The sequence below is a fragment of the Mirounga leonina genome, unplaced genomic scaffold (genome assembly GCF_011800145.1).
Source record: "Mirounga leonina isolate KUSES-001 unplaced genomic scaffold, KU_Mleo_1.0 Mir_170, whole genome shotgun sequence".
Lineage (NCBI taxonomy): Eukaryota > Metazoa > Chordata > Mammalia > Carnivora > Phocidae > Mirounga > Mirounga leonina.
The window spans coordinates 11,510,932-11,535,785 of record NW_023270433.1 but is presented as its reverse complement, the minus strand read 5'-3'; the positions used below and the strand labels follow the sequence as shown (position 1 = coordinate 11,535,785).

Below are 24,854 nucleotides of genomic sequence, written 5' to 3'. Positions count from 1 at the left end.
CACACACACACACACACACACACACACCCTGTCCTTTGAAAAGTAGCTAAATATTCCAAAAATATTAACTTACTGCCCAAATGGAAAGGTAAAAAATAACACCTTGGAGACAGATGAGGGTTCAAATCCCAGCTATACAATTTAACTAGTAAGAACCTTGAACAACTAACCATTGCCAGCCTCACTTTTCCCATTATAAAATGGAAACATCATTACTCACCTCATAGTGAAACCGTTGCAAAGATCTAAAGAGGCAATGCATGTAAAGCACCTAGCACAGTGCCTAAAACACAGTAAGAAGCACTCCACACATGGAGACCAGAACAGTTGAATTACTACCATTTAACAAATGGATGTCAGAAATGGACTAAGAAGTTAAATGTCTTATCAAACTGGTACATTAGAGATAATTCAGAGTTGAACAGGCTGTAACAACAGCAACAACAGTAACAATAGCTACCATGAGTGCCTTCTAGCACTAGGCACTTTATAAATTTTTTTTAAAAATCTTTATAACAGGGGCACCTGGGTGGCTCAGTTCGTTGGGTGTCTGCCTTCAGCTCAGATCATGATCCCAGGGTCCTGGAATCGAGCCCCACATCAGGGTCCCTGCTATGCAGGGAGCCTGCTTCTTCCTCTCCCTCTGCCATTCCCTCTGCTTGTACTCCCTCTCTCTCAAATAAAAAAATAAAATCTTTAAAAAAAAAAATCTCTATAACAATCCAATAAGGGAACAACCAAGCACAAAGTATACACAGGTACTTTAGGGAGCATTAAAATATTTCTACAAAGTCTTGAGTGGAGATATTTACACTCTGTATATATATTTGTATATGTTTTTCCCTAAAGAAAAGGATCAATTTTTTATTCTATTTTGAGCATATATACACATATTCTAATATGTACAAATAACGTATTACTCATATGTATGTGTTCTTGGCAGATTTTCTTATCTACCAAATAGTGATAACATTTTGATAGATGTTTGATAGATCTATCCTACCCACAACACAGTGAATTAGTCTAAAAAAAGAAAGCAAATAATCTCTAAAAAATACTGGAAACCATACAATCCTACAAAAACAGGACAACAATGTAAGAATAGAAATATAAACTGCAACTTAATTTTACAAGCCTAGCTTAATTATTCTATATGCATTTTCCAGTCTAGCCTAACTGACGTAATGACTATCTGAACAAGCACTGCAGTTTTCTTCCATAAAGACAATGGCCTCCTCTCTCCACCTATTTAAAACTCATTCTACCCAGCACTGTATGTCGCACTTGTTACCAGAGAACACTGTATTGTTATCTTTTCATGAAAGTATGTCTTACCTCTCCAGCTAGACTGTAAACTACTGAAAAGGAATCCTTTTTCATAATGTGTATCTTTGGTAGCACCTCAACATAATGCCTTGTCTGTAAAAAGCACTAAAATGTTCAGTGGCCAATTCACTGCATTTCAAAACAAAGAATAAGATGGTTTCTAAGACTAGGGTTTGTACAACAATCCATTAAATCCATTAAAATTTCCAGATTATCCATTATTAAAGCTGCAATTTGCAAGCCTGCTCATTACCTTTAGTCAGTTAACCTTTAGTTAATCTAATTCCATGGTTCTCAAATTGTGACCCAGGCCCTCTAGGGGTATACAGGACCCCTTCAGGGGCATACAAAGCCAAAAGTATTTTCAAAGTAGTAGTAAGGCATTATGTGCCTTTTTAACTCCCTCTCATGAATGTAGCTTTCCAAAGACTACATAATGTGTAGAGATATATAATGAAATGTGTCACATTTGGAAGCTCAACATAATTCAGTGAACCAACACTTTCCAAATGACCAACACAAGATATTATGAAATCATGTATGGATAAAAGATCCATTCGAAATGCAACAGACTATTGGATTTTAATGTAACAGAATATGAAAAGTTCACTGATCTGGCTTCAGATTCCTTCAAGAAACTACCATTTGTCAAGTTTTCAGATAGTATCAAAGAATATCCACAATTATCTGAAAAGGCTATTAAAATACTCCTCCCCTTTTCCAACTGCAAATCTTGTGAAGCCTAATTTTCTTCTTTATACACTTCAACCAGAACAAAATAACCCAACAGGCTAAATGCAGCAGCAGTTATCAGAACCCAGCTGTCTTCTATTAATCTACACATTAATGAGATTTACAAAAATGTAAAGCAATGCCACTCATCTCACTAAATTTTTTTGTTGTTGAAAAGTTATTTTACGGGCGCCTGGGTGGCTCAGTTGGTTGAGCGACTGCCTTCGGCTCAGGTCATGATCCTGGAGTCCCGGGATCGAGTCCCGCATCCGGCTCCCTGCTCAGCGGGGAGTCTGCTTCTCCCTCTCCCTGCCACTCCCCCTGCTTTTGTTCTCTCTCTGTCAAATAAATAAAATCTTTAGAAAAAAGAAAAAGTTATTTTACATAAAAAACCTATCATTTGTAGGAAGTGGGTGAAATAGGTAGATACTAGTCAATGGGCATAGTTGTACTTATGTAGGATGAGTAAGTCTAGACATCTACTGTAAACCATGATAGCTATAGTTAATAATACTGTATGGATACTGGAAATTTAATCGGAGTAGATTTTAGGTGCTTTCACCTCCCCCCAACACACACACACGTAACTACATGAGAAATGGAGATGTTAATTAGGTTGACTGTTGTAACCATTCACTAGGTGTGTGTATATCAAAACATCATGTTGTACGTCCAAAATATATACAACTTTTTTTTTTAAAGTAGGTCACCAAACAACATCTGCAGTATGAAAGAGAGAGAGAATTTATAACTGCATAAAAATAGTTATGAAAGAATACATGCTAAATTGTTGACTGCAGGGGTGGAATGTGTGTATGACAGGAATGAAATAATTTCATTTTTACTTTGATTCTATATTATTTTAATTGACATGTACTACACTTTTATAATTTGAAACAAAAAATTAGAAACCTAAAATCTTAAAATATATATTTATACACATATTTGTATATAATTTGTATTAACATACAATGGTTACTATTTTTAAATGAACAAATATGTAAATTTTATCTAATTTCTAAAAATCCAAATATCAACAGATAGAACACATAAACAAGGGATCTTTGGGGTCCTCAATAATTTTTGAAGAGTATAAAGTACTACTGAGTTTAAAATTACTGGGTTAGGCTGGCCTAACTAAATTTACGCTGATTTGGATGTTCCTCACACTAGCTCCGTTTCACTTGAGAAATGCAAAAATTTCCCAGAAAAGAACCATGTCAACACTGTACAACTTGGAGCAGTATTCACTAAGCTCTTGATGAATGTTTTGCACCCGTTTTGCAGTAAGCAGTCCTCCTACAATGAACAACTACTTAGATTTTCAGTGAAAGGATTTGGCAAAAACATCAACCGTTCTCATTGATTCCCATTTCATAAAGAATAATCACTTAGCCATATGACCTGTTTTAAGTAATCAAGAAAAACAGTACAACATAACAGACAGCATTTACTGAGCCCGTAACATATGCCAGGCACTACACTTTACTTACATTATCTCAAATCCTCACAACCTGCAAACATATAACAGAGCAGCAAAGAGACTCAGACGTACTTGTCAAAGGTCACACAGTTAATAAATGGTGGAATCGGGACTCAGAACCAGGACTGTGTGACTCCAAAGTCCAGTGCTCTCTCCACTCTACCAGGTTAGCTTCATAACCCTAGACTGGAAATCAAACCTGTCGCTTATTGTGTCCTTGAGCAAGTCACAACTTCTCACAGCCAGTTTTCTCATCTACAAGATAAGAGGGTTAGTCTAACTGATCTCCAAAGTCCCCTCCATAGCTAATATTCTTGGATTATGATTCATCACAACTTCAACCCCACAGTTTTAGAGTAAAAAGGTCCTCTGTATCCTTTTCTGAACAGAATAAGAGAAGCGATACAAATAATGGGGAAGTAATGAGTAAAATTTATAGACCAGGATATAACTCTTCATGCTTTAATATTAATAATTATCATAAAATATACTATAAACACTAAGCAGGCACTCTGTACTCCTTTCATTCCAGGCAACCAGAGCTTCCTTCTTTGACAAAAGCTTGGGCATTCTGCCAGCAGACATCTCTGAAGGTGGTAAGAACCTGTTAGCATGCAGCACAGGAATACCTAACTGAAGGATTGCTATGGGAAGCAAATGCCTCATCATTAACCTCTATAGGAAGCACCATCTAGTCTTTGAGGCAAATTATACAATAATCAATGGAGATCTTTGCCAAGCATTTCTGAGAAAAGGAGAGCAAGCTACAGGAACTACTGAAAACTGACACATGGCACTTCAACACACACAAAGAAACAAAAAATCCAAGAAGAAATGTATTGATTGCAGGACAGTGTACATTAGGAGACAAGGTTTTACCCTATTTGCATACACTGATATTTGTCTAGGCTACCAAAATTTAAGACTTCTTCCTGCAACAGCTACAAACTGAACACGATTTATTAGTATGTGCCAGACACTGTGCTGAGCCCTGTGAGACATTACCTTCTAATCCTATTCTACACAATTGTCAGATATTATATTCATTTTTAAAAGGTGAAAGAAGGTCTTACATGTAGTAAGTGGCAGAGAAAGGATTTGAAAATAAATCTGACCAACTCCAAGGCCTGTGTTCTTTACAACATATTTTGGCTGGTTCCAGAGCGAATAAAACCTCATCTCTAGGTCAAAACAGAAAAATAATGTGTAATGTTTGAGTCAAGTTACAAGGGCATTTTAAAATTTTTAAATAAAATTTTTAAAAGCCTGAAATCCATTTATGGAAGTACCTACTATTTAGATATTAGCAAAAGTCACAAGGTCACTGTCAAAAATCTATACTTCTTTGGATAACTATCAACACACTTAAACTCAGGACATTTCAAATGGCTGCTGTATAGCTTACATTCCTGCTATTCTCACAGAATCTAAAAAAAAAAATCTCTTTTGTCAGGACGCCTGGGTGGCTCAGTTGGTTAAGCAACTGCCTTCAGCTCAGGTCAGGATCTCAGGGTCCTGGGATAGAGCCCCACATGGGCTTCTTGCTCAGCAGGGAGCCTGCTTCTCCCTCTCCCTCTGCTGCTACCCCTGCTTGTGCTCTGTCAAATAAATAAATAAAAAACCTTTAAAAATCAATCTCTTTTGTCTAAGTAGCCAGGAAGCTATCTTTTACATTACCATCCCTTTTAGCCTAACCTAGCATAGTGAAGCAAATTACTCCAGGAGAAGTTAGTCATTCAAAACACAGTAGAGGGCGCCTGGGTGGCTCAGTTGGTTAAGCGACTGCCTTCGGCTCAGGTCATGATCCTGGAGTCCCTGGATAGAGTCCCGCATCCGGCTCCCTGCTCAGCGGGGAGTCTGCTTCTCCCTCTCCCACTCCCCGTTTGTGTTCCCTCTCTCGCTGTGTCTTTCTCTGTCAAATAAATAAAATCTTAAAAAAAAAAAAAAATTAAAAAAAAAAAAAACCACAGTAGAAATATGGCAAGGGGGGCGCCTGACTGGCTCAGTCGGTAGAGCATGTGACTCTTAATCTCGGGGTTGTGGGTTTGAGCACCAGACTGGGTGTACAGATTACTTAAAAAATAAAAGCTTAAAAAAAAGGAAGGAGAAAAAAAGAAAAATGACAAGGTTTACTAGGTGACTTACTAGCCACTTTAAGAAGAAAGACTGAAAACTGGCCTATTAAAGTTCTTTCAAACTTTAAAAAAGCTAAAAGGAAGGGTTTTCTTAATTGGGGCAAAAGTATAATTACAAAACCCTTCAACACACACAATTTGAGTTATTCTTCATTGAAAGTGAAGTATCTTATCTAAGATACTTCTTAAAAGTATCTTAAAATGGGAAATCAATCAAGTTCCGATACTGTTAAGACTACTATTAACTACTCAGCAAATTAACTTATGATTTTAAAATGAGCAGGGAAAGAAAGAATTTCAAAACACAAAATCTCAGAAGCTACAATTTCTTCTAATTGCTTATAATGTCCATTAGAGAGTTCCAAAGGTTATTTCATACTTTGCTTTTCTCATATGGAATACAGATCACAAGTGGTCAGGAGAAAGTGGCTGTACTGCAACCAGCAAACTCAATCCCCCTTCTCCTACACACTGTCCTGCTAAAAGAGTACCAGGTCCCCCTTCCATCTGTTGCTTTTTGCCTGTCTACTCCCAAATTTAGTGAACACCCAACTCTTGGAACCAAATAGACATGGATTTGAATCCCAGGTCCAAAACTTACCAATTAAGTGATTCCAAACTTACTCAACAAGCCTCCGTTTTCTTTTTTTTTTTTTTCCTAAGATTTTATTTGAGAGCGAGCGAGCGTGCGCACGAGCAGGCAGAGGGGTAGAGGGAGAAGCAGGATCTCCACTGAGCTGGGAGCCCAACGTAGGGCTCAATCACAGGGCCCTGGGATCACGACCTCAGACACTCAACTGACTGAGCAGAGCCACCCAGGTGCCCCAAGCCTCCATTTCCTTTTCTGAACAAGAGCAACTACTTTAAAAGGCTAGTGTGAAGATCAGAGATAATATGCATAATGCATACCTATTATTAGTATTGTTAATCATTATGTGTCTGACACTTTCTTTTTTAATGTTGCCATTGTTTGTAAGTGTAATACATCCACTACTAATTAACATAAAGAGGATTCACTTTATTTCTCACTGGCAAACCAGAGACAGGTAGCAAAGCACTAGGAGTGACCACTAATATGAAACCTGCTATTGTCAACGTCGTCATAGAAAAGACTTTTATTTTAATTGTTTAAAGATTTTTATTTTAATTGCTTAAAAATTTTTCAAACTGCTTAATGGGTCAGGAGTTTCATTCACTTTGGAGTGATGGGAATGTTTTGGAACCAGAGAGGGTCGTGGTTCCTAGACAATGTGAATGTACTGAATGCCACTGAACTCTTCAGTTTGAAATGGTTAATTTAAAAAAAATTAATTTTCAGAGGGAAAGAGGAAAAAAGTACCATAATTATTCCTACTGAACATCATTAGATGCCAGTAATGTGACCAGTTAAACTGAGTTTATTCGAGGTTTTCTGGTCCACATTTCTAAAGCAGCAGCCTGACATAGTGGAAGGAGCCCAAGCCTGTAGGTCGAGAAATCCACCTCTCACCCCAACTACGCCACTAGCTATTTGTGTGATTCTGGAAAAGTCCCTCAACCACTCAGGATATATCCTGAATTCTTCATCTGTCAAAGAACAAAGCAGGGCTAAAAGAACCTCAAAGGTTTCTCACAAGATGCTATACTTTATATTCTTGGCAAACCAATTATGTGAAATAAAATTACCTAGATTAAAAAAAAAAGTTTAACTACAATATATGCTAAACCTGACAAACTAAAAGCCACCACACGTCCGCTGAGCTGAATATGTGTTATCCTATATAGGAAAATCTTCTCATTTCAGGGTAATTGGGTCCTACTGACTCCTATTTACTGGAAACAAAAACAGATCCTATAATGACAGTGGCCAAAATCTTATTCACTGACATTATGATCTAAGCACAAAGGAAAAGACTTAATTCAGAGATGACTAATGTGGTAAGCTCAAGGTCACCATGATAAAACAAGCTGGTGAACTACAAGTTTTTAAATAATAAACTCAATGATGTCTTTTTATCCAACTATTAAAAATGCATTAAGTATAAAAATATAAATATAATGCATCATTAGATAGCCTATAAATAAAAATTATATACATTAATCAAAATTATTTTGCAAATATGTCTTTTTTCCTATAAATGACCTTCAGACTAAAAACTGCTACAAGCCTCTGAAAAGGTTATAATCTAAAGGAATCTTATTCTGTTCTTGACTATGCCTAGAAGAGAAGCTAAATCCTCTAGTATCTTCTGGTATTTTGTTAAGTGTAGGTTGTTAAGGACATGTTTTGGCAACTAACACCTTAACTACCATTAATTAGAGTGGAAGGCTTGCCTTCCTCCAATGTGCTTCTAAATCCTTAGGGTAAGGAGGCGAGGGTTGGCAAGATCATGCAAACCTGTTAACTCAACAAAGTGATGGAGGTGACTAGTTGGGAACTCTGATCTGTTGTTTTGTTTTTTAATATTTTATTTATTTGAGAGAGAGCAGAGCGAGAGAGAGCACACCAGCGGGGGAGGAGGGAGAGGGAGGGGGGCAGAAGGAGAGGGAGAAGCAGGCTCCCCACTGAGCAGGGAGCCAGATGTGGGCTGGATCCCAGGACCCTGGGATCATGACCCGAGCCAAAAACAGATGCTTAACCAACTGAGCCACCCAGGTGCCCCTCATCTGTTGTTTGCAAAAGGATGGGACAGACACAGTTTAGATACCCAAAGCCCATGAAGCAGTAAAGGAAAGCTCAAAGGATGACATCTAAGTTGTAACAAACTGCTGAGAATACATGAAGTGCTTTACAACCTAGAGCAACTTATCTAACAAACTTAGTGAAACAAGTGGAGACACTTACAAATCAAAAGAAGTCTGGATGCCTTATCAGAAGTTTTCCAAATCAATTATCTAGATTCAGACCTCAGTAACAGATTCAAAATCAAGGCTTCTCTTTCTGGCAGTTAGTATCAAAATGAAAGCATAAAGCCACAGATGCACATCCTTTCTAAACATTCCTAATTTTCTTTTTTATCAAAACAATCATCACCTGAATGTCACCACCACACTGGCAAACTCAATACCGAAACTAAACTAAACTTGCCTCCTGATGCCACTTCTGTTGGATTCCCTACTTCTCTTCAGGGCACCCTAGCCGGCCAATCAACCGGGCTTAAAACTCGTAGACTTGTCACTCAGCCCTCACAACCAGTTACCAAGTTTCACCAGTTTCAAGGCATCCCTTCTATACCCTTTCCACTACTTTTAGCCCTTTTTTCCTTCAAACTAGTACAACAGCGTCATAATCAATGTATGCATTTCAGCCTCTCTTTTCACATAAAGTTATCAAATTCATAAATATAGCCCTAATAATACCATCCCTCCACTCTTGCTCAAAAACCTTTCACTGAAGCCTCACTGTCAACAAAGTAAAGTCTTGAGTTCCTCACCCTTGCATTCAAGGCCTTCCATCCCTGGCTCCAACATTCTTCTCCAAACTTAACGCTCTTACCAATTCCTTTGATATTCCCTCACCTTTAACTACTGAACCACTTATTCTTTCTCAAAAAAAACCTTGAGCATTATTTTGCTAACGCAGTTTCCTCCATATGTAATTCTCTTCCCTATTTTCTCATCTAATCCTACTTGTTTTCCGTGGCTCAGTATAGATGTACATATCACATCCTCTCTAAAGTCTCTCCCTTATCTCCCTTAGCTAGAAATAATTTCTTGCTCTTCTGAATTCCTGGACCATTTTATCTAAGGTCTTACCTTTAAAACACACACACACACACACACACACACCATCATCTATCCTACGCTCTTAAAGGTCAGGGTCTATGTATACTTTATTCTTGTATCCTCCCCACCCAACTAGCAGTGCATAATATTCAAAATTATGATGAATTAATAATAAAACCAACAGCAGTCCTATGAAAGGATACTCATTAAGAAGAAAAACACATCATAAAGACTTCAAGGTACATAGTATTCCATAGGAAAAACTGAAATTCCAACTATAGCACCTTTACCAAATAACAGACTACAACTAATAAAAGAATAATTCAGTCAACGACCTACTTAGTGCCAGGCACTGTTCTAGATGCTTAGAATCTACAGAATACAAAACCAATATTAATCCTTACCTTTATGGAGCTCTTACTCCAGTAAAGGTAAAAGGGCAATACACAAAATAAGTAAAATATAAGTTAAATGGTTTAAGTGGTAATGAGAAAAAGAAGATGGAAAAGGAAGGCTGGGGAGGGCCAGAAATGGAGGAGCTGCCATTTTAACAGGGTAGAAAGGGAAGGCTTCACCAGAAAGGGCAGATATGCACAAAGACCTGACAAAGATGCAGCAATCATATATCTGAGTAACAGCATTCTAGGCAGGGCAAACAGCAAGTGCAAAGGACCTAAGACAGGAATATATGCCTGGCACATCAAAGAAACAGCAAGAAGGCCACTAGGCCAGAATGGAATAAGCAAAAAGTAAGAGATGAGGTGAGAGGAAAGAAAAGGGTATCTGAGCACATAAGACCTTCACAGGACTTAGCTTTTTATTCCGAGCAAGACAGGGAATCACCAAAGGGTTCTGACCAGAAAGAGACAAAATCTGACTTACCTTTTTAAAAGGATCATTCTTGCTATGGTATTGAGAACAGAATATGAAGGGGCAAGAGGAAAAAGGGCTACTGCAATAATTCAAAAAACTGATGTAAACTTAAATCAGTAGAGGTGATGAAAAACGGTCAGAATCTGGCTATATTTTGAAGGTAGAACTGGCAAGATTTCCTGATGGGTCAGATGAAGCATGTGAGAGAGAGTCAAGGACAACTCTTTTGGCCTGAGCAACTAGAAAGATGGAGAAAGTTGCTATTTACTCAAACATGGAATACCACAAGAGGGGCGGATGAAAGAGGGGGCAGGGTAAAGATCAGGAGTTTGGTTTGCAACAAGTTTAGTTTGAGATGCCAGTAAAATATGTAAGTGGAGGTGTCAATACAGGCAGTAGGACATACAAGTCTGGAGTTTCAGAGATAAGAATTTGAGAATCATCAGCATATACACAGTATTAAAGCCATAAGATTGGACGAAATCACCAGGGGAATGAGAATAAAGAGCAGAGATCCCAGGTGGTCCAATATTAAGAGGTTAGTAGTTATGAAGAAGACCCAACACGGGAAAAGCCAAGGAGATAGAAGGAAAACCAACAGAATATGGTATCCCAGAAACCAGAGCAGAAAGTATTTCAAGGAAGGAGACATCCACTGCACCAAACGCTGCTAATGGGTGAAGTAAGAAACTTGGTGGTTTCGACAAGAGCAGTTTCAGTAGAGTAATTAGGTTGAAAGTCTCATTATTGTAGGTTCAGGAGAGAACAGAACTGAAGATGAGTAGAAACAACTTTTTCAAGAAGTTGAGAAATTGCGTTGCATCTACAAGAAACAGCATGGTCAAGAAAGGGTTGTTTAAAAAAAACAGATGAAATAACAGCATGTGTATGCTGACTAGAATGAGCCACTAGACAGGAGAATAATAATGTTGCAGAAGAGAGGGGAAGAACAGACATGATTTCAACTGCTATAGAATTTCACCAGAAGAGTCAAACAGCCCAATGAAGAGAAATTTCACTAGCTTAGTGGGCAGTAATTCCAGAGCACTATTATTCTTTGTGATACTAAAGAAGGAAGGAGGGCAGCCCATAATCCAATTCACATGCCATAGGAAGCTCAGAAGAGAGGCTGGGCGATTTACTAACATTCATGTTAGGCCTTTTATATGTTATTTCATTTAAGCTCAAAATAACTTCATGAGGTATTATCTTTATGTTACAGATAAGGAACCAGAAGCTCAGAGAGAGCAAGTAATTTGATTAACACACAAAGCTGGTGAGTGGTAGAGCTATGTTTCAAATCCAGCTCCTCCTGAGCATTAGATAAGGAATTATAGTTACTTTAGACAGTTTAGATTTTTGTGGTTATATCTTTTTTTAGGTTCCTATCTATTAGAAATACATACTGAAGTATTTATGGATGAAAGTATATGATGTCTAAGATTTACTGTAAATATTCCAACAAAAACAACAGAAAGTAATTGTGAGTGAGGGGTAGATGAAACAAAAGCAGCAAAATACTGGTAATTGTTGAAGCTAGTTGACGGGTACATGAAAGTTCATTGTACTGTTTGTTCTCTTTCATGTACATTTGAACATGCCATGGTAAAAAAAATAAAAATCCAGGTGCTTCTGAGTCAAATTTTTCTCATTACTACAAAGTGTGCCCTTAATTTCTTCTTCAGTCCTCCCTTCAAAAAAAAATGTTATGTGCTTCAGAGCTTACAAACAGTTTTCTTTTCTTCTTTAATCCTCACTGTAACTGTAATTTAGGGGTTTTATTCCAATTTTATACATGAGGAGAGAGAACTACAACTAGTAAATAACAGGATCAGACCTCAAAGCCAAGTCTTCTGGTGTCAACAACATTGTACTACCCAATACAGCAGTCAAGGTTGCACAAAGGATCATCTCTAGCAATAACCTAGTGCTAGCCCTTTTCTTCAAATTCATTACTACTGCATCATCCTGGGGCCCCAAATTTCCTAGGAAGGCCACACATAACTGCAGGCAGTCCTTGAAAAGACTTGACTAAAAGAAGATTTCAAATTTGCCCAGCCATCAACCTTCCTGGCCAAATTTGGGAACCAACAGGAACCTCTGAAAGGGTGTTCTGAAAGTCTGCCTATCTCTGCTCTAGAGTCAACTCTGTGCCTCTATTTCTCTAAACGTAACACTCTCCTGTTCACCCACATTATACTCCCACAGGGACCAAAGTCCAGGTATGTGAACCCTGAGCGCTGGAAATAAAGAACACTACCAAACAATAATACACCCAACATGGGGCTGGAACTTAACAACCCTGCGATCAAGAGTCACATGCTCTATCCACTAAGCCAGCCACGTGCCCCTCAAAAGCCAATTTTGTATAACTCCACAACATTTACCACAAAGCTGGCATATCAAAGAGCATCACAGTTAATAATTATCTTTAAGATACCATCTTTTTAAAAGCCTCATCACTAATATGTTTGATATCTGTTCTTCCATACTAACCTTGGCATTAAAAGTTTATTTAGAGCTTGCTTCAAAAACAACTGAAAATATACATAACAAGGGTTCCAAATGTTATTCTCTCCAGCTGCTAACCTATATTATCAAAATTGTAACACCTTTCCTCTCTAGTTCACTAGCTTTGCTAACTAAAACTGAATTGTCCAGAGTTAAGACAAGAGCTACCCAGCACCCTATACTTCATTATGTAAAAATGTAGTTTGTCTAAGTTGTACAAAATCCTATGATTAGATGCAATGTTTGAGGGTTTTTTTTTTTAAAGATTTTATTTATTTATTTGACAGAAAGAGACACAGCGAGAGAGGGAACACAGCAGGGGGAGTGGGAGAGGGAGAAGCAGGGGGAGTGGGAGAGGGAGAAGCGGCTTTCTGCCGAGCAGGGAGCCCGATGCGGGGCTCAATCCCAGGACCCTGGGATCATGGCCTGAGCCGAAGGCAGACGCTTAACGACTGAGCCACTCAGGTACCCCTGAGTTTTATATTTACTTGGAATTATAAACATCGTAAGAATAAACTGCCTCCATCTTAACTGTTAGAAACAAACCACCTCTTTACCAGGTCACTACCTAGGTAACCAAAGTTATAGACTCCATTTGCACATTAAGGGCCAATCTATCTAGGGAAGGATCTATTCTTTACTGAAAACAGTATTATAGAGCCCTACTAAGAAATCTTAGGTCTGGCACAAAACGTGCCTTTGAGCCAAAAGTCAATGCATGTTGAATTAAACTGGTAGGACAGGTAAGCATAATTTAAAAAAAAAATCTAAACAGGGTCTTTCAGGACAATTACTATTTGCCTTACGTCAATAGTATTAATATAGTTAAATTCAATTTTTAACAAAATGCTGATCTGCCTAATAGGGTATCGTGAAAAGTCCTGGTACCTGGAAAACTGCAAAGAACAGGAAATTCTGCAGGTGCAGTAAGAAACTACATCTTATCCATGACCCAGAAACGCCTCAGAATTTATTACACAACCTGCTGCAGAATTCTCACTCTTCAAATGGAAATGAACCATGAAGTCACACAATGCAAGGCTGTGATTTTATTATTGATATAATCAACTATACCCTTTCGAGTTGTGCTAAAGTTAACTCAAGAAAGTAGATGTTCGACACAGCGTTAGTTATGTCAGAAGTTAAGAGAATTTTAATATCAAATAACTAAAATTTAGGATGGCATTCATTTACTCAGCAACACACATATATGGAATGTCTTTTGTGAGACAGACACCATACTTCTCAAAAATGATGTATTTCAAGGACCCTTAAAACAAGAAATACATCAAATTAGGCATGAAAGTGACAAATCAGGTCATGTGGTTACCTCATTATTCAATGCAAGACCTAAAAGTTACAGACTTGCAGATCTTTCAGGCTTAAACCATTTAAATATTTATATCACCACTAATCTGGCCTCATCACTTCATTCTTTTCTGTTTTAACTGACATATAAATTTAACTTACATTTCCCCATAAAGTTTTCTAAAATTAGACTGGATTATGAAGCCTCTCATAATTACCTGTCAGAAACACTTTTTCTACAGCTGAACAAATTTTAAAAAACAACCAATTTTCCAATAAAAAGATCTATGCAAAACAAATGAAAACAGTAAGAGCAGTAAGACGGGTAATGGAGGTCCAAACTTGTTATATAAGAGAGTAAACTATTAAGAATAGATCAGCTGGGCGCCTGGCTGGCTCAGCTGGTGGAGCGAGTGGCTCTTGATCTTGGGGTTGTGGGTTTGAGCCCCATGTTGGGTATGGAGATTACTTAAAAATCAAATCTTTTTTTTTTTTAAGATTTTATTTATTTATTTGACAGAGAGAGACACAGCGAGAGAGGGAAAACAGCAGGGGGAGTGGGAGAGGGAGAAGCAGGCTTCCCACTGAGCAAGGAGCCCGATGCAGGGCCCAATCCCAGACACCTAACGACTGAGACACCCAGGTGCCCCAAAAATCAAATCTTTAAAGGGGAGCCTGACTGGCTCGGTCAGTTGGGCATCCAACTCTTGGTTTTAGCTCAGGTCATGATCTCAGGGTCCTGAGACTGAGCCCCATGTTGGGCTTCGCACTCACTTGGGAGTCTGAGATTCTCTATCCCTTTCCTTCCGTTCCTCCCCCCCCAAAATAAATAAATCTTTAAAATAAAATAAAATCTTCAAAAGGAAAAAAAAAGATCAGCTAGCACAAAAGACGACTATCAGGGCTGGGTATTACCAAGCTCAAGCAAATTAATGTCTAAAATGTCTTACTATTTACATTTTTGCAATGTCAATCATAACCAGCATCTAGAGGCTTTTTACAACTAATAAACATTTTAAAAGCATTTAAATATCATTCCTCCTCAAACAGCGCATAACCTTTCAATAGGCTTGGAAATGTCAAAAGGATGGGTATTTGAGAACTAAAATTTAAAAAAGGAAAAAGTATTCAATAAATCTAAAGGAGGAAGTTTAATGCCACTAGAAGAGGGATAGCTCTATTTTTCTGTTCAAGTCACTTAGAATTAGTTGATTTTCTGCAAAATACACAAGAAAATGTATTTATTATTCCTGATTTAGGAAGTGAATTCACTGAGTGAGAGAAGTGCTCATCTCTGGAAAATCATGCTTAGAAGCGATGTCAGGCTATAGCCACAATGCAGAATGTCACAATCTTCTGCTCATACTCAAGAATTCAAATCGGCACCAACACTCAACTACAGAAATGAGCCAGAAAAGATAAGGAGACAGTAGAGCAAAGAATGAACAAACTTCAATTTGCAGACATCTCTGACATTCAGAGAAGCTTCATCTCTATCCAAGTTTCTCACTACAAATTAACCCACCTACTGCCATATTCTGAAGCACCAATTATTATTTGACCAAAATAAAAAGAAAAAAGGAGTTAAGGAAATAACACCTATCCCCATATTTACATAGTTCTAATCTTCCTGAAAGACTTATACTTGTTTTATATAAACCATCTCAATTCTCATGGGAGGTAGACAGAGTCAAGTTTCTGGAGGAAAACAAGCACAAAGGGATTAAGTATCTTGTCCAGCAAGTCACCAGTGAAAATAAAACCAGACCCAATTATTTAGCCTACAAAGTCTAAATAACCTGCTTTCCTTGGTTCATAAACTTAGGACAATATTTTCAAGTGCCTACTAACTATCACAAACCATAGAACTTCACGGAACAATACATATAATCAGAACACTGTGCCAGAATTGAATATTCTGAGCAAGAAAATACTGCTTGCCCCAAATCAATAAAATGAACTAACACAATAGACTTAAAAAATGCAAGGAGGAAACAATAGCCATATTGGAGAGAATTTTCAAAGGTCACTCTATTCATCTTATATCCTACTGCTCAAATTCTCTGCCAGGGAGCCAAAGGGGCCAAACATGCTCCTTATAACATACCCTACACGTATATCAAATCTCAAAATACTGCAAAGAATTTCGATGAAAGGCATATTATGCTTGAAAAACCTTTCCCTCCAAAATAAAATCTTATAGCAATGCCTTCAGAACATTATTTTGTTGCCTTCATGATGCACTTTAAATCTGGATTTTTTTTTTTTTAAGATTTTATTTATTTATTTGACAGAGAGAGCCAGAGAGCACAAGTGGAGGGAATGGCAGAGGGAGAGGAACAAGAAGGCTCCCCACTAAGCGGGGAGCCCGACGTGGGGCTCCATCCCAGGACCCTGGGATCATGACCTGAGCCAAAGGCAGATGCTTAACCATCTGAGCCACCCGGGAGCCCCTAAATTTGGATTTTAAAAATGATTAGCTCCCAGTTTATTTTTTAAATATTTATATTTACAGATTCAGATTACTTAAAATGTGTTGTTCTGCTAAGCCCTCATTATGTTTAGGCAAGATTCCCACTTCCACTCAAACTTATTATTTGAACTTACAATGGCCGCATTAAGATACTTCCTAAACTGACAAAAGGAGAAAACTAATCAAACCAGAAAGCTTCCCAAGGTATCAAAGCAGACCTTTTATTTGAAATCATACTAGGTACTACATTACACACTACATGAAACCCACAAAGTGATAATTGAAGTTATTTCTGCAACATGATGAAATAATTTTTTTGCAAAATCTGACAAGACTGAATTTTCAACTGTCAAAAGGGAAATCGTTTTTCCAAGATTCTAGAAAACCCTGCTTACTAAGGCAGTCTCAAAGCAGTTTCCTTAATCCTTCCAAATCCCAAAGAATCTAACACAAGCCACAGAACACTGAATGAGACCTGCACTGAAATATCTGTGCTCAAACCCCTGAAGGTTATTTCCTGTGTCTGGCAAGCTGATTGGCTGTATGTCCACACAACCCCAAAAGTCTTTCCTCAATAAAGCTAACACTACACTCACTAACTCAAATCAAAATACCAGAAAATCCAAAAGCCTCCAACCAAATTTTACTTGAACTATTTGGCAGAAAAAGCCAACAACCTAGGATCAGTTATTTGCAACCTTGAAAGAGAGTTAAAGAATCGCAGATCTCCATTCCTGCCACTTTTAGGAGCTGGATGTACATTACCTCTGTCTGCCTCTAGCATGGGACTCAGATATTACATCACTCAAAGCCTGAAAACTGCCCCATTACCCAGAAAGCACCAGGGTAGCTGAGACACTGCACCAAGGTATCCCTTCCTCCCTGATACAGCCTTCGAATGCTACAGACACTGGGCCCTGCTCTCTCGCAGTTATCTTCACAAAGGCATCTGCCCTGCACCTGCTGCAATCCTATTTCTATTCACTTGTGGTGCACTCCACACAACCCTGTATGGCTCTTCCATCTGCACATTTGTCAGTGCAATGCACTAGGACAATATCCCACCACATACCTCCTCCAAACTTGGGAGTGTGTACTACTCAGCTCTCCCTTACCCCTTCCCCATTCACAGAGTTCTGGAACTAAAATCGGGCTTCTTGATTTTTCTGATCCTAAAGGCATGAACTTCCAAATATGTACAGGGTTTAATGTCCTCCATTTTTCATTAATATCATTCCAGGATCCACATACACACACTACACACATTCTTCAGTTCTACATACAGAATGTAATCCCCTCTCTTTTGTTTTGTTTTGGTTTTTGTTTTTTCAACTTCTGCACTCTGCCTTCTCTTTTATTTCCAGTGACCTAAAATTTTTGAACCCCTTTAATCTCTCAAGACTCAAAGTTTTCCAGTCTCTCCCCACTCTTCAGCACCCTGCTCCTGTTCCTTCCATTCTCTTTTAAGCAACCTGTTTTCCTAACTCTCTCAAACCTGAATAGTCATTTCCTGCCCCTAAACCTGGACAACGTGCTTCCCCTACCACCGCCCCAATCCAATACACAACCTATCCCTTTCTAGTCACAGACACATCCACACACCTCCCTACCTTGCCCTTCTTTTACCCCATTATATACTATGCATTCTTCTACGTCCTCTACCCAAAAATATCCTGTTTTCCCCCCATTCTTCCCTCTCTTTCCTGCCCATCCACTTCTCTACCAGACAAAATCTAGCACCCCCAAGCTATGCTTCCCTCCCTCTACACACTGTATGTACTCCAGACCTGCATCCTTCCCCTTCCAACCTATCCCCTCCTACCTCCCTCTACTGATTTCCCTTCACACACATACCACCCCCCCACCCCTTCTTCTCCCTAACTTCCCTCCACACTTCTGCCCCCAAAACATTTCCTTCCATCTGTTTTCATACTTCACCTGCCACTCCAAGAACATTTCCCTCACCCCCTACACCTTTGGCCCTCTACCTCACACATACTCCACTCCACCTGTCCTCTGCAGTGTCTCCCCAACCCCAAAGTTTCCTATCTTGCTGCTTCCCCACCTACATTTTTACTTCCCCTACCTACATCTATACTTCCCACAAGAACACTCTCCATTTCACTCACATCTGCTACCCGTTAAATACCCTGCATACCTCCTGTCCATCCCCGTCATCCTACTCCACTGTCCTCACTTCTCTCAAACTCTGGCCCTGCTCCAATCACCTTCCCCCCCCCCCCCCATACTGTTCTCCCCTGAGCACCACTCACCAGTGAGACACCTGTCTTCTCCCCCCCTCCAACAACATGCCCTCCCTTCGCATGTCCCACGTGTCCAGCCTCAACACTCTCCTGCTTCCTTCTTGTCTTCCCTACACACCTCCTGACCAGACACAGTCCTCACATCCTTCACAGGTCTCCTGAAGCCTCTGGGCCTACCCTCACACACACCTCCCTGCAAACCTCCATTTCCCTCACCATCACTCCAGCGACCCCTAGACACCTCCGTCCCTCTCTCCCCACCACACTTCCCCCTACCTGCACATCTTCCTCCACATTTCCCTTCACATTTGTCCGGTGGCCTTCCTTAAATCTGCCCCCACTCCCTGCCCCTAACACGCAGCCCCGACCGGGACATCCGCTTCTTCCACTCCTCCCTCGAGTCCCTAATTTCCTCCTTCCATTCCCATCACGCTCGCCTCTACCCTCCCCAAAGCCTCCCTCACACCCTCCCGAACCCCCCCAGACTGCCCCCCACCCGCCTGAATGTCCTCCATCCCTCTCGCACTCGCCCTGGCCCCACTGGGCCCCCGAACCTGCCCGAAGGCCCTCCCGCTCCGTTGGGCCGGATCCCTCCACCCTTCATTCTCCCCCAAGTCTGCCCACACCCTCCGCCAGCCCCCCAAGCCTCGCTCCCAGCCCCTGCCCCCAATGTCCTCCAACACCTGCCCGGAGCCCCTCGCCCTCCATCCTACCGAGACCCCGGGCGCCGGGTCCCCCCACGCTGCCCACGCCCTCCCCTCACTCGGGGCCGGGACCCCGTCCCCCCGAAGGTGAGGAAGGCTGCCCGCTGCCCTTGCCCGAAGCGGCCGGGGCACCGCAGCGGCGGCCACAATGCCAGAGCCACGGGGGCCGGGATTGCTCCCTGTTCTCCGCCGGGGCCGCCGGGGCCGCCGCCGCCGCTGCTAAGGACGCACAACAAACAATGCGGGGCCCGGGCCGGCTCCGCCAACCGCCTCAACCGCCGCCTCAACCGCCGCCCGCCCGGGACGGCCCGCCGCGCAGGCGCCTACCCCGCCGCCGCAGCCTACCCGCACCGCCGCGCTCTGCCCGCGCCCGGTCCCCGCTCCCGCTCCGCCGCCGCCGCCACCTCGTCCGCCCGCGTCTCCGGCTCCTCAGCCCAGCGGCGGCGGCTGCGGCGGCTGCTGCCCTGGTGGCGCTCGCGGCTCCGGTCTCCGCTTCGGCGGCGGCGGCGGCGGCGGCGGCGAGCACGTGACACCGCCCAGCGCGCCCATTGGCCGATACGGGGGGCGGGCCCGCGGCTGCTGGGGAACGGAAAGCCCGCCCCCTCGCTCGCCGCGCGCCCCCTCCACGCGCGCTCTGCCGTACCTGAGAGCGCCGGCCGGCGCCCGCCGGCGCCGGGCCGCGCCGCCGCCTGCGCCAACTGCGCACCTGGGAGCGCGCAGGGACCACACGCTGGTGGAGGCCGCATGCACCTGCGAGCGGACGCTTACGTAAGCTGCGTCCCCGCCTTTCTCCCGGCGCCGGGCCCCCGCCCGCTGCAGCACCTGAGCCCCGCTGCGCTAACAGCGTAACTGCTGCGGAGCGGGGACGAGCTGCGCAGAGAGGCAAGCGAAATGCACGGAAACTTCGTAACTTCCGAATCTGGGAGCGGCTCCCGGATGCCACTGCGAGCCGGCCTCTCCGGCCCCGCGCCCCAGTGGAGAGTGGCCCCCCCCCCAGCCCCAGAGGCTAAGCAGCGGAGTAGGCTGCTCAACGCCTCCCCAGGTGGAGGACGGAGAGGCCAGTGGGCTTTGACTTGGTAAGAGGTTCTCTCCCAGCCTCCGCCCCTGCTACACTTACCAGCTGTGTGACCTTGACCAAATTAGAGAACCATTCTGATCGTCAGTTTTATGGTAGGGAAACTAGGACAATAATTCCGATTTAGAAGCTGTTGGAGAGATGCAAAAAGACAATAGGTGTGAATTCTCTCAGCACATAGCAGGCACGGAACAGAAGTTGCAGCTTAATCAGCAACCACCTCTCCTTTTCCCACCCAATGGACCTACCTGGGATTGAGTTTGAGGCCAGGACCTCTCTGACCTCATTGTTGTTGTGTCAGATTTTGGCTGAACACCTGTCTGGGCAGTGCTAAGGAAGAAATTAAGTTTTACTTTTTTGGTACAGCATTCTGCCAGCCAGTTCGGCCCCTTACTGAGTATCTGCTGCATGCCAGGTGCTGTGCTGGGTGTTAGGCTGCACAAGTGAATGAGACAAGGTCCTTGCCCTAAGGGAATTCCCAGCCTGGGGTGGGAAACAACCAGACCACCCAGCAGTAGGATTTGGAGAGCTGGAGGTCCAGGAGGGATCTCCCATAACAACCCCTTCTGGGCCTCTTCCCAGTTTTGTAACATGCCAGATTCAAATGTTTTAACAGCTCTGCTTCATTTGCAAGATAAAGTTTGAATACTCTAACTCTAAAAAGTTTTGGTGATCTGGCCTTAAGTTTCAAGGTGCATGCCCTTCCCTTTGCCCCTCCTTCTGGCCAACTTGACCCTCTAGCTACACTGAACTTCAGCACTGTAGTTGCCAGAGCCTGTAACACTTCTGAGCTGCCTGAGCCAGGAGCTAGGCCCTAAATCCCTTTCTACACCCTGTCCCCACCTCCTATCACCCTCACCTTTCTTTACCCTCCTGGAAGACTCCTCGGGGTTCTTAGTCAACTCGGAATGTATTCTCCCAAAACTTCTTTGGCTGCTTCAGACACATTGTCTAAATTCCTGCGCTTTGCATACAGCTCATTAAACCATGTACTCTTATAGCACTAGATTGTAATTGTTTGTCACATCCCTGGACTGTAAGCACCTTGAGGACTTGATTGGGTTAGGGAGGACTGCACAGGGAGGACTGCACATACACAGGCAATGAAGTCATTAAAGCTGGGCTTTCCAAGAAGAACATGAATCTGCTTGGAGGAGAAGAGCCGCTGCTGTGTAAAGGTCTGGGTTCTGTGCACACTAGCTGTGTGACCTTGGAAAATCAGTCTCTCTAGGTCTTAGATAACTCATCTGTCAAGTGGGACCATAATACTGCATACCTCGTTATAAGGATTCAATGAGGCAGTATATCTCAGGCACTCAGTATAGTGCCTGGCATTAGCTCAATTTCTAAATTGTTTTAAGTAGGTAGACTGCAGAGCATTAAACATTCATTGGTGTCACTTATTTCAATATCTTTATTGGGTTTATAACTCCAAACATTCCTGACCAAAAAACATGCAAATGATATAAAAGTAAAGAAACTAAAAATTTCAAGTGTGCCTCTCACTCTACTCCCTCTACCCCTAATCCCACATCCCAGGGCAGTTACCACTAACTTTTTCATGTCCTACAGTATATGTCCAGAGAGAGAAGAAAACTGCCAAAAATTACATGTCTATGATGTGTGTGTTATACTTGGATTTTGCATAGAAAAAGGCTAGAAAGGGTTAAACACCAACTACTACTGTTATTCCTCGAAAGTAGAGCTAGGGGTGGGGATGGGCACTTTGAATACTTCTGCATTGCTTTAATTATTTAAGAATCATATATATAACTAAAATAAATATATATATAACACATTTTTAAATGTTATTGAGGTATGTTTACATATCCTAAAACTCATGCATTTCAAGAGCACAGATCAAGGATTTTTAGTAATGTTACCAAGCGATGCAACATCAGTATGTCAGTTTTAGAACATTTATGGATGCCCCATAAAATCCCTCAGACCCATTTACTGTTAATCCCATTCCCACTCCCAGCCACAGGCAACCACTAATCTATTCTGTCTCTATATTTTTGCTTTTTCTGGATATATTAGATACATTTTTTTAAATCAAATAGATGTTTTAGAAAAAAAGTGTTTTTACCTCATAATCCCACCTAGTGATAGTAATCATATTCATATTAATTACATATAATATTAATATTACATTTATTGCTCCAAATTTGCCCTGTGCATATAAATATATATAACTTTTACAAAGGGAGATTATAGTATACCTTCAGTTTTGATTTTTTTTACTTAACAATATAAAGTAAATACACCTCTTTTTATGTTACCGAACACTCTCTTGCATAACGTGTCTTAAGAATCATTTAATTAAACCAAGACCCTATGTTGGGTATCTGGGTCTTTTTCCAGTATTTCCAGTTATAAATATGGTAAGGTACTAGATATTGTAAAGTTATAGAACTCGATGAGCTTTAAAATCACACCTAAATTCAAATACGAGCACTTGTTGTTTCATCCATTCATTACACAAATATTTACCGAGAACCTACTACCTGCTAGTAGATACAAAAGCAAGAAAACAGCTACACTGCCCTACCCCTATGGCCCTAGACGTCAATGTACATTGCTCAAATAACACTGAATGGCCCACAGAGAAGGGAGCAGCCAACAGAGGGGGATAGATGGGCTTCTCAAAGGCTCTCTGAAGAGGCATCTTTGGAACATACACTTGGCACGTCACTCTGCCATTTTTACAAAAGGTGCTTGGTAGGGACGCCTGGGTAGCTCAGTCAGTTAAGTGTCTGCCTCTGGCTTAGGTCATGATCTCAGAGTCCTGGGATCGAGAGCCCCGCGTCAGGCTCTCCACTCGGTGGGGAGTCTGCTTCTCCCTCTGCCTACAGCTCTGCCTGCTTGTGCTCTCTCTCTCTGTCAAATAAATTTTAAAAATCTTTCTTTCTTTTTTTTTTTTTAAAAAGGTGCTTGGTAAAAGGAGTTGGATTGGTAACTTGTGAGAGCAGTGGGCAGCCCTTCCCAGTTCCTGGTGCCTGACCTCCCTTAGCTCTTTGGACCTTCACATCTCCCCACTGAAGAGAAGAAAACAGAGGAAATTGAAGCCCAGATAAGGAAGTGAATTGCCCAGAGTCACCAAGCCAGGAAAGGGCACAGCTGAAATTGAACTCTGGTCTGACTTCTAGCCCAGGGCTCTTGGTCCCCAGCGCTACTGCCCTCTATAGAGGGTGGTCATCTTTGAAGAACCACACTGAGAAAGAGGCAGAAAACATGCAACACTATACTCTCTGATACAAGAGATACTAGCCACATGTGGCTATTTAAATTTAAATAAATGAAAATTAAATAGGGGCACCTGGCTGACTTAGTAGAGCATGCAACTCTTCTTTTTTTAAAGATTTTATTTACTTATTTGAGAGAAAGAGCATGGGGGGGGCAGGCGGAGGGAGGGCAGAAGGAAAGGGACAAGCAGACTCCCCACTGAGCACGGAGCCTGAGTGGGGCTCCTGAGCTGAAGTCAGATGTTCAACTGACCGAGCCACCTAGGCACCCCAAGCATGTGACTCTTGATCTCAGTGTTGTAAGTTCGAGCCCCACATTGGGTGGAGAGATTACTTAAAAACAAAATCTTGGGGCGCCTGGGTGGCTCAGTCATTAAGCGTCTGCCTTCGGCTCAGGTCATGGTCCCAGGGTCCTGGGATTGAGCCCCGCATCGGGCTCCCTGCTCTGTGGGAAGCCTGCTTCTCCTTCTCCCACTCCCCCAGCTTGTGTTCCGTCTCTCACTGTGCCTCTCTCTGTCAAATAAATAATTAAAATCTTAAAAAAAAAAATCTTTTAAAAAATTGAATTAAATTGAAAATACAAACAAATAAAACATTTCTGTCATTGTAGAAAGTCCTATTAGCGCTGATCTAGAGGAATAATAACAATATTATCGTAGTAGAAATAGCAATAATACCTTACTTGTATATTATTTTCAAAGCAGTTGCCCTGGGAATAGAGAGTTCAGTCTGGTCTCCTTATCCGTCATTTCCCTACCCCTCTCCCTACCATAGGCCAGCTCTACAGAAAGAAGCTGAAGACAGAAAGGTGGCTAGTCATGCTGTGGGTGAAGGGTAGGACACAGGGGATGTGACATCCTTCAACTTCTTGCCATCATGTTTCTAAATCCACCTATGCATCTCCAGCCATTCCCTCCTTCCCTCCTTTTACAAAAATCAGCCCTCTCACCAAAGACCAGGTCTTTTTCCTGGGCCTGGATGTCCTTTCCTACCCTCTAAGGAAGTTTACTCTTTAATCCA

General features: G+C 41.7%; 1 protein-coding gene across 3 annotated transcripts in view; it reads right to left on the bottom strand.

Moving 5' to 3' along the window:
* STRBP (spermatid perinuclear RNA binding protein) overlaps positions 1-20,653 on the bottom strand; it is a 134,175-nt gene extending 113,522 nt beyond the window's left edge. For 2 of the 3 annotated variants that reach the window (XM_035015855.1, XM_035015853.1), the window contains exon 1: positions 19,860-19,905. The gene's annotated coding sequence lies outside the window, so the exon portion shown is untranslated. Of the gene's footprint in view, positions 1-19,859; positions 19,906-20,631 lie in introns of those variants that run through there. The other variant, XM_035015854.1, reaches the window with a different exon arrangement.
* Positions 20,654-24,854: the final 4,201 nt, after the last annotated feature.